This window comes from Canis lupus, chromosome 25 (assembly GCF_048164855.1).
Source record: "Canis lupus baileyi chromosome 25, mCanLup2.hap1, whole genome shotgun sequence".
In the NCBI taxonomy this organism is placed as follows: domain Eukaryota; kingdom Metazoa; phylum Chordata; class Mammalia; order Carnivora; family Canidae; genus Canis; species Canis lupus.
Window position 1 is genome coordinate 20,744,724 of NC_132862.1, and position 12,214 is coordinate 20,756,937.

Below are 12,214 nucleotides of genomic sequence, written 5' to 3' on the forward strand. Positions count from 1 at the left end.
CTAGCCTGCCAAAGGGAGGTAGGGTAGGCAGGCTACTCCTTCTCAGAGCAAGGACTTCCAGCATCCACAAAAGTGAGGCTCATGTGGTAGGTTGGGCTTGGTGACAGAGGACAGTAGCAGTAATGGCAACAACCACTGAATTCAAAGCACTCTAGAGATGGATAGCCCACTGCTGGGTCCTGGAGCTGCAGGAACATCTCTGGGAATAGAGAGACCAGCACTCACTGAGCATAAGCAGCTTCTGAGGGTGATGGAAAGAGTCAAGACGCAGCCATGATGAGGGGGCATGCATGCTTGTCTCGCCTAAATAAAAACGGGGTTGCTGGGATTTTTTTAAAATCAAGAATTTATGCTAAGCAGAATGCTTTGAGAGAGATGAAACTTTTTTGTCTCCTTTCTTTTTACCTCCAAAACTCTAAAAATAACTCCTATTTGAAGAAGATGGTTGTAGAAGGATTTAAGAAAGCTATCCTTAGTCACCCTGAACCCTGGGGGATCAGGGCACAGTTCTACTGCAAGTGGGCATCATGCCAGCACCTAAAGCAATGGCTAGAAAAGAGAAGCTATCATCCCAGTACCCAATCCAGGGAATAAGATCTAGGCAGTCTGCCACTGTGCTGTTAGATGCCCGTTTATTTTTGTGCTTCGAAGGAGCCGCCCATGAATGTTCCAGTCACTGTGTGAGTCAGAGTCCTGTTCCCCAAGAGCTGCTGCAACACTGCCTCCCTTCTACCCTCTCCCCCTCCTTCCTGGACTCAGACTGAGGTGGCGCTCACCAGTGCCCCTGGCTGTGCCTAACCTGAGGGTTGGGCTTGGTCTCATACTCTGACAATATGATGGAGCTGCAGCTTACAGAGAGTAGGGAAATGGGAAATAACTGGGTGCTAGTAAAATATTGACAAGAATTGACATTCAAATCACCAAAGAAAATAAGGGATCATTCAAAAATGTTGGGAAAATTGATCAGTAATTAGGGAGAAAGTATTAGATTGTTACCTCTCTACAACTTAATTATAGACAGGCCAAATATTTAAATGTAAACATTTTTAAACATAAAAGTAATAGGAAATAGGAAAAAGTAAGACAAATAATGTTGAGAACAAACAACTGAAAACTTTTTGTGAGGCAAAAAAAAAATCACAGATAAGGTTGAGAGACAAAGAACAAACTAAGGAAAATAATAATAATAATGTGAGGCAAATGGTTACTATCCATAATATTAAAAGAATTTGTACAAATTAAGAAAAATTTAAACTCCTATAGAAAAAAATGGGCAAAAAGACATAAACAGGTAATTAAAATACCAATGGTCAGTAAGTATATGAAAAAAATGTTCAACTTCACTAATATAAAAAGAGGAAAATTAAAACAGTATTGAGATGACTTTTACCTATCAGCTTGGCAAAGATTTTTTTTAATTTCTCAAACTCACACATTGACAAGGTTGGAAGAGACATGAACTTCCTGCTTTTTCTGTGGACATGCAAAATGTACCTGTTTTCCAGAGGGTAATCTGACAAGAAATAATAAAACATAAGATATATATACTCTTTGGTGACAATTCTACTTGTAGACCTTTACTCCAAGGAAATAATTACACAAATATGAAAAGATGTATTCACACTTTGTTTATAGTTTTGAGAAATAGGAAATAATCTAAGTGTCCCTCAGTAAGAGCTGGCTAGGTAATTATGGTACAGCATCCACAGAATACTATACAGCCCTTTAAAAGAATGATATAAATTTATATCAATACAGAAAGATGGCTTTGGTTATTGATTCTTTGAAGCCTCACCATTTACTTGAATCAACCACTTCCTGTCCTCACCAGCAGAGTTTCCACAATTCTAATTCTTCTCTTATTAATCACAGGTTTGGCACCTGGCATATAGTCTTCCAAACGACTATCGTCCAAGTTGACTTAAATGTCCATGTCAACAAATCATCCCATTTCCAGTCTTAGGAATTCTCAAATTCCTCATCTACAATAAAATACAGTCAATTAATACTCTATAGTCATCTAATATCATGGTTGCAACTCTATGTCTAAATTTACTAAAACAGGTATTTCCCACCCTTTGTAGTTTATTTAGATTATCTGCATTTTTTTCCATCCCTTGGCTATCAAACAATGTTCGAGTATCACAACCTGGCAGATAGGCACCACTATAAATTAATATTCACTAATTTATCTGGGCCCTTATCTCAGATTTAGTTCCCACAAAGGCAGAGTTTGAGACAGAGATTGGAATACACATGGTTTATTTGGAGATAATCCTGAATAGAGGAATAAAACAAGGAGAGAGAAGAGGAAGTAAAGGTAGAGAAAAACAGGGTAGAGTGAGAGGAACCCACCCAGGGTATGTTGATGAGCAGATTGCCACTGTGGGTGACTGGAGCTCAGTTCCACTGGGACTTTGGAGAGACTACGTAGAACCCATCTTTGAGTCATCCCTCCCCATTCTGCTCTGTGGTTGGTTGAGGACTATTCTCAGGGGCATTAACAGCCCCTGTCTGCCTCAGAGAGGAAGGACTTTCTTAATCCAGTACCATTTTTAGGAATCTCTCACATCACACCACATGGCCAGTTACCCTTTCCACCTATCTGATGTCTGCTCTGCCTCACGCCATCAGCACTCCCCTGTGGTTCCTAGAAGAGCCTGGAAGACAGTCCTGACCTCAGCTTGTCTGCTGCTCAGCTAGTGGGTGGGGCATGTTTGTCTCAAGGTAAGTGGTCAGTCTCAGGACATGATTTCAAAATTCTGCTGAATTTTTTTAAGGTTTTATTTATATATTCATGAGAAACACAAAAAGAGAGAGGCAGAGATACAGGCAGAGGGAGAGCAGTCTCCATACAGGGAGCCCAATGTGGGACTTGATTCTGGAACTCTGGGATCACACCCTGAGCTGAAGGCAGATGCTCAACCACTGAGCCACCCAGGCGTCCCAAAATTCTGCTGAAATATAATTTCTCTTGACAGATAGGTAATATTTCTCTTTGCTCAGTAAGTATGATAGTCCACAAGAGTACTCTGAAGCTAGGAAGAGAGGCAAAGTATGGAAGAAAACAACTAAAGAAACTGCACAATTACATGTATACTCATAGCTACACACCCCCACACACACAGAGAGAACCTCTGTGTGTGTGTGTGCGTGCGTGTGTGAGTGCGCCACCAAATTACTATTCCTATTTGAAGGAGAGATAAAAGAGTATTTATCCAACAATGATAAAACCTATTATAATAGGTTTTAATCAGAGCAAAAGTAAAATTTGCATTCCCTTAAATAGCATGGTTAAAGCCTCTGAAATGAAAACCCTCACTTGGAATCTTTGTGTCAGCAATGAGCAATTTGTGTTGTCTAGTCTGAAAGTCTCGAGGGGCAATTATTTGATTTCCAAGCTCTAAACTCATTTATCAGTTGTAGTTTATAAACTTGGTGCAGAAATTTGTGAGCTGATGTCATGCTTCCAGCAGAGTGGTTTGGAAACGGTCCATATGGGGGATTCATTTTCAGTAGCAGAAGTGAGAGGCATGGAATTAAGGAAATAACTGGGCTCCTCATCTGGAGAAATGTAGGGGTTTGGAAGTATAGTGTGCCTTATACATTGTGTGGGGGATACATTTGATCTCACATCAGAGTGTGTTTGATATTAAAGATCTATATCGCAGAAAGCATGCACAGAATGGACATGGTAAAAGGACAGGGATCTTGTTTTGTTCCCTGGTATTCCCTCAGCACTCAGAATAATGCCTGGTGCATGGCAGGCTCTCAGAAAATTACAATAGTCAATATTTATTCTATGTGAAAGGGAGAAAGAATAAATCAATAAATCAATAGGTATTAAATTGTCAACGAAACCAGGGCACATTGGGTAACAATGTTATAACTCAGACTTAGCCACAAAGCCTTCGGATCACAGCAAAATGAGAGAGAGGGGAGGGAGAAACCAGGAGTCGGAAAGGTAAGGACAAAAGGGACAAGCAGACCAGCTCTGGAAGCTCTCCATGGTCTAGGCCAGCTTGCTTTGGGTTTGGGCAGGTTGGTCTAGTCTGGAGGGTGCGGCATGGCAGGAGGAGTCCAAGTGACAGTCTAGACTCAAGTCAGGTGGACAGAGGGCAGTCCAGCCCAAGCCAAGCCCAGTCAGTGGCTGAATATTCATGAGAAAGATTTGGTCTTAGATGGGAGGGACCTGGCAAGAACTAAGCAGGGTGACAGGATCTAAATACAAGCAAAGAATTAGAGTGTAGGACAATGGACCTGAAACCAAAGCTCAGGCTTCCAGGACTAATAACATGGTAGATGGCTGGGGAAGGCTGTAATCTGGTGGGCTGCATTGATGCCCAAAGCATCCAGCTTTCTAGGCCATCACTGGCAGGCCTAATGCTAGGAGTTCACTAACCAATGGGCAAAGGCTCATATAGGTAAGCCTGAACCTACAGGTGAAGGGGATCAGACTAACTCCCTCACTATGTACTCCATGACATCATTAATATTCTTTTGGTTATCACTCATCACACTTGCAATAGCTCAAGACTTTTGTAGATTGCCGGTACCAGGGATTGTTCTTCCGTTGATTGTCACTGTATCCCCAGCATCAATACTTCGCACATAGTAGGCACATACTATGAATAAAAGAAAGAACCAGGGCCTCCCTGTGGAAGAGGCTTAGGAAAGCAGAGGGACTCTGGAGCGGGCCAGACTTCATCTCAGAAGTACCCCTCCCCCCACCTGCTCTTACTTCCTTGCGTTAGTCAGGAAGAGTGCTGGAGTCATGGCCCACCTCACAGAGCAAAGCTCACCAAGCCAGCTCTGCACCACTGCCACTTTTTCCCTGAGCAGCCCCTGGTTTTCTGTTGCAATTATACATATCACTATTTGAACAGTGTATTTTCATGCCAGTGTTTTCTTCTACATTAAGGAAGAGTAGTTCTCTTACTAGTTGTATGAGGTTCAAGGAAAGGTGAGGAGTAGAGAGAGGAAAGAAAGAAAGGAAAAGAAGAAAAGTAGGACATCCTACTACCACTTGCACCAGCCCCACTGCCTAGTTACTGTCTTCATCTTCCCACTGCTGACCCCAGGCTCCCAGGTGCTGCAGCAAACCACCCCCTCCGAGAGCCAGCCTGGAGACAGAGGGAACCCTGTGCTCCACACGCCCCCACAGCAGCCACCTTGTTCTACTTCCCACTTCCATCCCGTGGACGTTAAAGTTCAGCTTTGCCATGCTTGCTGACCTCTTAGGGCTTATTTCTTTGTAACATGATCATCCCAATCAGTGGCACAGTGCTGGAAGGTCTTACATTTAAGAGTACCTCTGAGGCCAAAGCTAATAGCTGAAAGAAGGACAGATGGTGAGAGAGAAAGACAGACTCACTGTGTCTATGTGTTTATTTTTAAACAAGTAAGAAAAATATTGTAAATATAATTCCAACAGGACAAAATGCTATCCGATAGGAAAGTGTAAATGCTTCTAAGGAATACCAGAGAATGTAAACTGTCTGCAGAAAGGCCAATAGATGATATTACGGCCTCTAAAAGGACTTGGTGTCTGAAGAAAAATAAACTGGCCCATGAGGCAAACAGATGATGGGAACATATTTGGAATGTGTGATTATGTGTCCCATATTTGTACAGCAAATAAGAGCAAAGGGTTTCCAGCATAATTCTAAGGGGGGGGGACAAAAAAATAAACCAAATGATTTGAAACTAGAAGAAGTAATTTCCAGAAAGACAGGCATTAGAGAACATGAAAAAGTTCAAGAATATCAGCATTTCATTCAGGGGTGCCTGGCTGACTCAGTTGCTAGAGCATGTAACTCCTGACCCTGGGGTTGTGAGTTTGAGCCCCACACTGGGTGCAGAGATTACCCCAAAATAAAAAAAAAATCAGTATCTCATTCAGACATAAAAAGGGATTTTCAAAACCACAATGAGATACTGCCTCACAGCTGTCAAAATGGCTAAAATTAATAACTCAGGAAACAATAGATGTTGGTGAGGATGTGGAGAAAGGGAACTCTCTTGCACTATTTGTAGGAATGTAAACTGGTGCAGCCCCTCTGGAAAACAGTATGGAGGTTCCTCACAAAGTTCACAATAGAGCTATCCTACAGCCCAGCAATTACACTACTAAGTATTTATCCAAAGGATACATAGTGATTCCAAGAGGCACATGCACCCCAATGTGTATAGTATCACTATCAACAACACCCAAATTATGGAAGGAGCCCAAATGTCTATCAACTGATGAATGGATAAAGAAGACATGGGATATATATACACAATGGAATATTACTCGGTGATCAAAAAGAATGAAATCAGGCAACCCCTGTGGCACAGTGGTTTAGCGCCGCCTGCAGCCTGGGGTGTGATCCTGGAGGCTTGGGATCGAATCCTGCGTCGGGCTCCCTGCATAGAGCCTGCTTCTCCCTCTGCCTGTGTCTCTGCCTCTCTCTCTCTCTCTCTCTCTGAATAAATAAATAAAAATCTTTAAAAAAATGAATGAAATCTTGCGATTTGCAACAATGTGGATAGAGCTGGAGGGTACTATGCTAAGCAAAATAAGTCAGTCAGAGGAAGACAAATATCATTTGATTTCACTCAGATGTGGAATTTAAGAAACAATACAGATGAACATCGGCAAAGGGAAAGAAAAATAAAATAAGAAAACAGAGAGGAAGGCAAATCATAAGAGACTCAAATATAGAGAACAAATTGAGGGTTGCTGCAGGGGAGGTTGGTGGGGAATGGGCTAAATGGGTAATGGGCATGAAGGAGGGCACTTGCTGAAATGAGCACTAGGTATTAAATATAAGTGATGAATCACTAAATTCTACCTCTGAAATTAACACTACACTATATGTTAACTAACTTAAATTTTTAAAAGATTAAAAAAATGAATTAGATTAAAATTTTTAAAAAGAAAGTAAGGGATTTTGACTTTTCCTTATAATGCCTTTTTCTGGTTAAGTTAGTATTCACTGGAATCCAAATGGGAAGCAAAGCAGAGCTTCTGGCAAGTTTTACTCAGAGATATTGGTAGTCTTAGAGTCAAGCCCAGGGATCTGTTACCATGCTACTTTTCCAGGAAGGAGAATGCTAGTTAGAGGCTTGGGCATGGGACAGGATAGGCAAGGTATCAGTGGGATAAAATACATTTTAAGAACCTCATAAATACAATATTGCCCTTATGGCATACTTTATTGATTTGCTTTATTGCTTTATTGCTATGCTTTCTTTTTGAACGACAAAGGTAACCCAATATAATAACCCAAATATCTAACTACTGTTCAGAGGGGGCAGGAACTCACACCTCATACTATTATACAGTATTTTTTTTAAGATTTTATGTATTTTTCATGAGAGACACAGAGAGAGGCAAAGACATAGGCAGAGGGAGAAGCAGTCTCACCAGGTGAGCCCAATGAGGGACTCGATCCCAGGATCCCAGGATCACGACCTGAGCCAAAGGCAGATGTTCAACCACTGAACCACCCAGGTGTTAGTACCATACAGTATCAACACAAAATACAGTTTACTGGGGGAACCATACACGTGTAGAAGCAGCCAAGAGCAGAGTTCATACAATGCCCTGAATAATTTTCTCCCAGGAAAGCACTTAGGCTGAGACCAGCCAGATCTATTCACAAGAAGAACTGCTATACAATGCTCTGCATACTTATAGAGAAAGGTAACTGTGAAATGATAGAAGCTTCCAAATCAAGTTGTTAGGAAGGAGAGCCATCCCTCATCTCTAAAGGAAAGATAATAATAGCACCTATCTCATAAAGCTATTGGGAAGATTAAGATAATCAATACATATAAAGGATATAGAATGCTAACACAAAGGAAACATTTTTTTAATTTTATTAAAAATTATGTATCAAAAGAAAAAAAGGATGAAAAACTGCATATGCAAAATAACCTTATCTATGTAAAAATGTATGCAAAGATGGTTATCAAAAATATTGTGTTTTCCTCAAAAAAAAAAAAAACAACCAAAATTTTAAAAAAGCACGCATCAAGTGCCAACTATAAATCAAATGCTGTTTTAGGTGCTAAAAACACAATGGTGAACTTGGAGCATCCTATTCTAGTGGGTTTGGCAGATAATAAATCAATAAACAACACAGTATAAAAAACAAAGGCATGAAATAACATGTACTCTAAAGAAAGTAATGAAAGTGCTTTTTCACATACGGTGGCACAATATTTGACAGAGATCTGAATGGAGTGAGGATACGACTGATGAAATTATCCGGAGGAAAGGGTATTCTAGGCAAAAGAAACAGCACATACAAAGTTTCTGAGGTGGGAACATGCTTGGAGTGATTCCCAAGGCAGCAAGATGACCAGTGTGGCTCAAGAGGTGTAAAGGAGAAATGGTGGTAAACGAGATCAGGAAAGTAGGCAGATTACACAGAACTGTGCAGGGCATGACAAAGACTTTGGATTTTGTTTAAGAATAGTGTAAGCCTATTGAAGAAGGTTGAACCATGAAGTGGCATTATCTGACTTATGTCGTAGGATGATGAGTGTAAGAAAGAGGGCAGGGATATTTGTTCGATGGTGATGCTCCAGATGTGAGAGGACAGCACTTAGGACTGCTGGTGTCAATAGAGGTAGCAAGAAGAAGTCAGATTTGAAGGGAGAAGTTAAAAATTTTAAGTCTTGTGGTCAGAGTGGATACAGGGTGTGAGAGACAGAAGAATCACTAAAGCATTGGTTCTGAGCAGCTTGGAGGAAAGGTTGTCACCATTCATTGAGATGAGCATCATTCAGGAAGGAGTCAGTGAGATGAAGGGTATTCACATATTTGGTCTTGAACATGTTAATTTAAAAATAAAAACTAGACACCCAAATCTAGTAGGCAGCAGGAATGAGATTTTATAGAACTTCAATCAAAATTGCAGCAAATGTTCCAAAACAGGTTTGAGAGCCTATACAGTTTGGAGTAGCAGAACAGAAGAATGGGAGCCACTCTGCAGGAGGGAAGCACTGAAGTAAAAGTGGTGGCACCATGGTTCAGAATGTGTGGAATGTTCTGGAATGTGGTAGAGACTGGCACTAGCAAGTAACAGTGGCAGCATTTGGGCAGGTAGAGGAAGGGAATTTCTCTACAGGTTCCAAATAGCTCTAACATCTCACTTGTTTTCTCCTTGTCTGTAGATTCTTAGGTCAAGAATGTTAGGCAAAGATAAATCACCTAGTATTACTAAGCCTCTTGTTTTTATCTATAAAGTAAGGAGGGTAGACTGATAATACTCTTAAGAACTAATAATTTTTGAACATTTTTCTGTATGTTAGGCACCACACTAATCACTTTTACAAACATTGTCTCATTTACCCTTCACAATAACTCTGGCACACAGTTGTCATATTACAGATGATGTAACTGAGATTGAGAGAGGTAAGGAAATTTCCTGAGGTCACATAGCATATAAGTGGTTCAGGGACAGAGACCAGGATTAAAATCCAGACAATGTGATTCTAGATCCTGCTAAACTGTTCTACTTCCAGCTCTCATGCCCTATTGTATAGGTTAAAATGCCACCTCATGTATGTGTTAACATATTACAAAGCACTCTTGAGAAGCACTGGTGTGAATTCAGGGCACCTGATAATAGTAGCAGCTGGCCAGCATCAAATGGTAGAGTAGGCTGGATGATGCCCCCCCTGCTCTAGTGTCCATGACCTAATTCTCTGAACCTGTGACTGTTACATTATATGGCCAGAGAGATTTTTCCAGATGTGATTAAGTTGGGTGTCTTGAGATGGGAAGATTGTCTTGGATTATCCAAGTGGGCCCAAGGCAATCACAAGGGTTCTTCTAAGAGAAAAAGTAATGTGAAGATGAAAGTAGAGCAAGCTTAAGATCTGACAATGCTATGATGCTGGCTTTGAAAATGAAAAAAGGGCCCATGAGCCAAGAAATCCAAGAAATACAGTGCTAGAAGCTAGAAAAAGCAAGGAAACAGATTCTCCCCTACAGCCTTCAGGAGGAAGCAGCCCCTGCAGACACCTTGGCTAAGCCCAATAAGGGCAATTTTGGAACTTCTCACCTCCAGAACTAAGAGAAGAAATCTGTCTCTTATTTTTTTAAATATTTATTTATTTATTTTAGAAACAGAGAGAGAAAGAGAGAGAGAGTCACAAGCAGACTCCACATTGATTGAGGAGCCCAAGGAGGGGCTTGATCTCACAACCCCAAGATCATGACCTGAGCTGAAACTAAGAGTTGGACACTTGACCAACTGCACCACCCAGGCACCCCATCTCATTTGTGGTAATTTGTTATAGCAGCAATAGGAAATAAATACAAGCAGGGTAGTGTGGCAAGCATGACTACTACTGAACAAGGATCTGAGGGACATCTAGAATTGGTGAGGTGGTGAAAACCCTGGACATCCTCAGGGGTAGGATCATCTGTGAGAAAAAGCTAAGAAGCGGCCACAAGCTGAGGATGGCAATAATTTCTAACATAGTTCATAGAAGGCCATGCTTCCCAAAGGTCAGGACCTTACCCCTCACTATTAAAAGGCATGTGGAATCAAAGCAACTTCTCACCAGGCTTTCTTCGAGGGTGAGTACTGCCACATTTCCACCAGGGGAAACTGGATCCCAGGCATTTTGAGGATGAAGGAATGGCACCCAGCACAGTGCATTGTACATAATGATGCTCCAGCAAAGTTTGTCTCTCATTTCCTCCTAGATGGGGTGACTTGGAAACAAGAAACATCTACAGGTCCACTCACATATAAATGTACCTCAGAATTCTAGATTTCTAAATAAAATAAAGCCATGGGAAAAAATTTCTACCCAAACGTAAAGAATTAAGGAAAGTAATCAGACATAGGTAGATGTTCTGATTCTAAGGAAAGTTATGCCATTTTTATAGATATCCAGACTCAAGAGCAGTCTGCCCAGAAAAGGAAAAAATGTCAGCATTAGCAATAACGTCACCACTGCACCTGATTTAACACCAGCTCTGGGACAAATGCAAACATCTGCCATAATAACTCAGTTTTAATAAACTATTTAGCTAGGTGAAATACCAGTACTCTACCTTTTTTTTAAGATTTATTTATTTCTGGGGATCCCTGGGTGGCTCAGCAGTTTGGCACCTGCCTTTGGCCCAGGGCGCGATCCTGGAGTCCGGAATGGAGTCCCGCGTCGGGCTCCCGGCATGGAGCCTGCTTTTCCCTCTGCCTGTGTCTCTGCCTGTCTCTCTCTCTCTCTCTCTCTCTCTCTCTCTATCATGAATAAATAAATATAAATAAATAAAATAAAATAAATCTTTAAAAGATTTATTTATTTCTTTTAGAGAGACAGAGAACACAAGCAGGAGGGACAGGGAGACGGAGAAAGAATCTCAAGCAGGCTCCTCACTGAGCAGAGCTGGATGCTGGGCTGGATCTCATGACTCTGAGATCACTATCTGAGCTGAAACCAAGAGTTGGTCACTCAACTGACTACACCACCAAGGCACCTCAGTACCCTACCATTTTTATTTTTATTTTTTTATTTATTTTTTATTGGAGTACAATTTGCCAACATATAGCATATCACCCAGTGCTCAATCCTACCATTTTTAAATGGGATAATCTAAATTTCCTAAAGTCATCCCTTGTAAAGGCCACTTGCCCAAAGCAAACAAATAAACAAAAAAACCCAGCAAAAACCAACAAAACAAAACAAAAACTGGGATTATTGCTTGACCTCCTCCCAAGGAAAGCATTATTCACAGAACAACATTATATTACTTCAGATTTCTGAGGGTTTTTAGGGAGCTTCAAATACCCTGGGTTTGAGTGACATCGAGTCAGAATGTACTGGGTTTTGGCACAGAGTCAACAGAATTTACCAAACGCCAGATACAATGTATCTTTATTATTAACTTTTTTATTATTAAAAACAATGCATTGTCATCTTAGAAAATTTAGTAATGTGGTAAAATGAACAAGATGAAAATATAAATTACCCACAGTAGAATTAACTGGATATAGAACTATTTGCATCTTACTGCCTTTTTAGATGTATTTTATTTACAGACCATTTATACACACACACACACACACGTGTTTTTTTCAATTCAGATAATTCTGAAAAACTACAGCCTGAATTATTATTATATCACATTCTCCCAAGCTATTAAATATTCTTGAAAAATCTGAGTTTACTAGTTGTATCATATGGATTTACCATATGTATTAAT

General features: G+C 40.6%; 1 long non-coding RNA gene across 9 annotated transcripts in view; it reads right to left on the reverse strand.

The window, feature by feature from the left end:
- LOC140617332 (uncharacterized) overlaps positions 1-12,214 on the reverse strand; it is a 66,414-nt gene that overhangs the window by 34,153 nt on the left and 20,047 nt on the right. For 8 of the 9 annotated variants that reach the window (XR_012017579.1, XR_012017574.1, XR_012017580.1 and 5 more), the window contains exons 3-4: positions 10,567-10,720; positions 1,796-1,982 (exon numbers count right to left, since the gene is read on the reverse strand). This is a non-coding gene — a long non-coding RNA (uncharacterized lncRNA). Of the gene's footprint in view, positions 1-1,795; positions 1,983-10,566; positions 10,739-12,214 lie in introns of all 9 variants that reach the window. The other variant, XR_012017578.1, reaches the window with a different exon arrangement.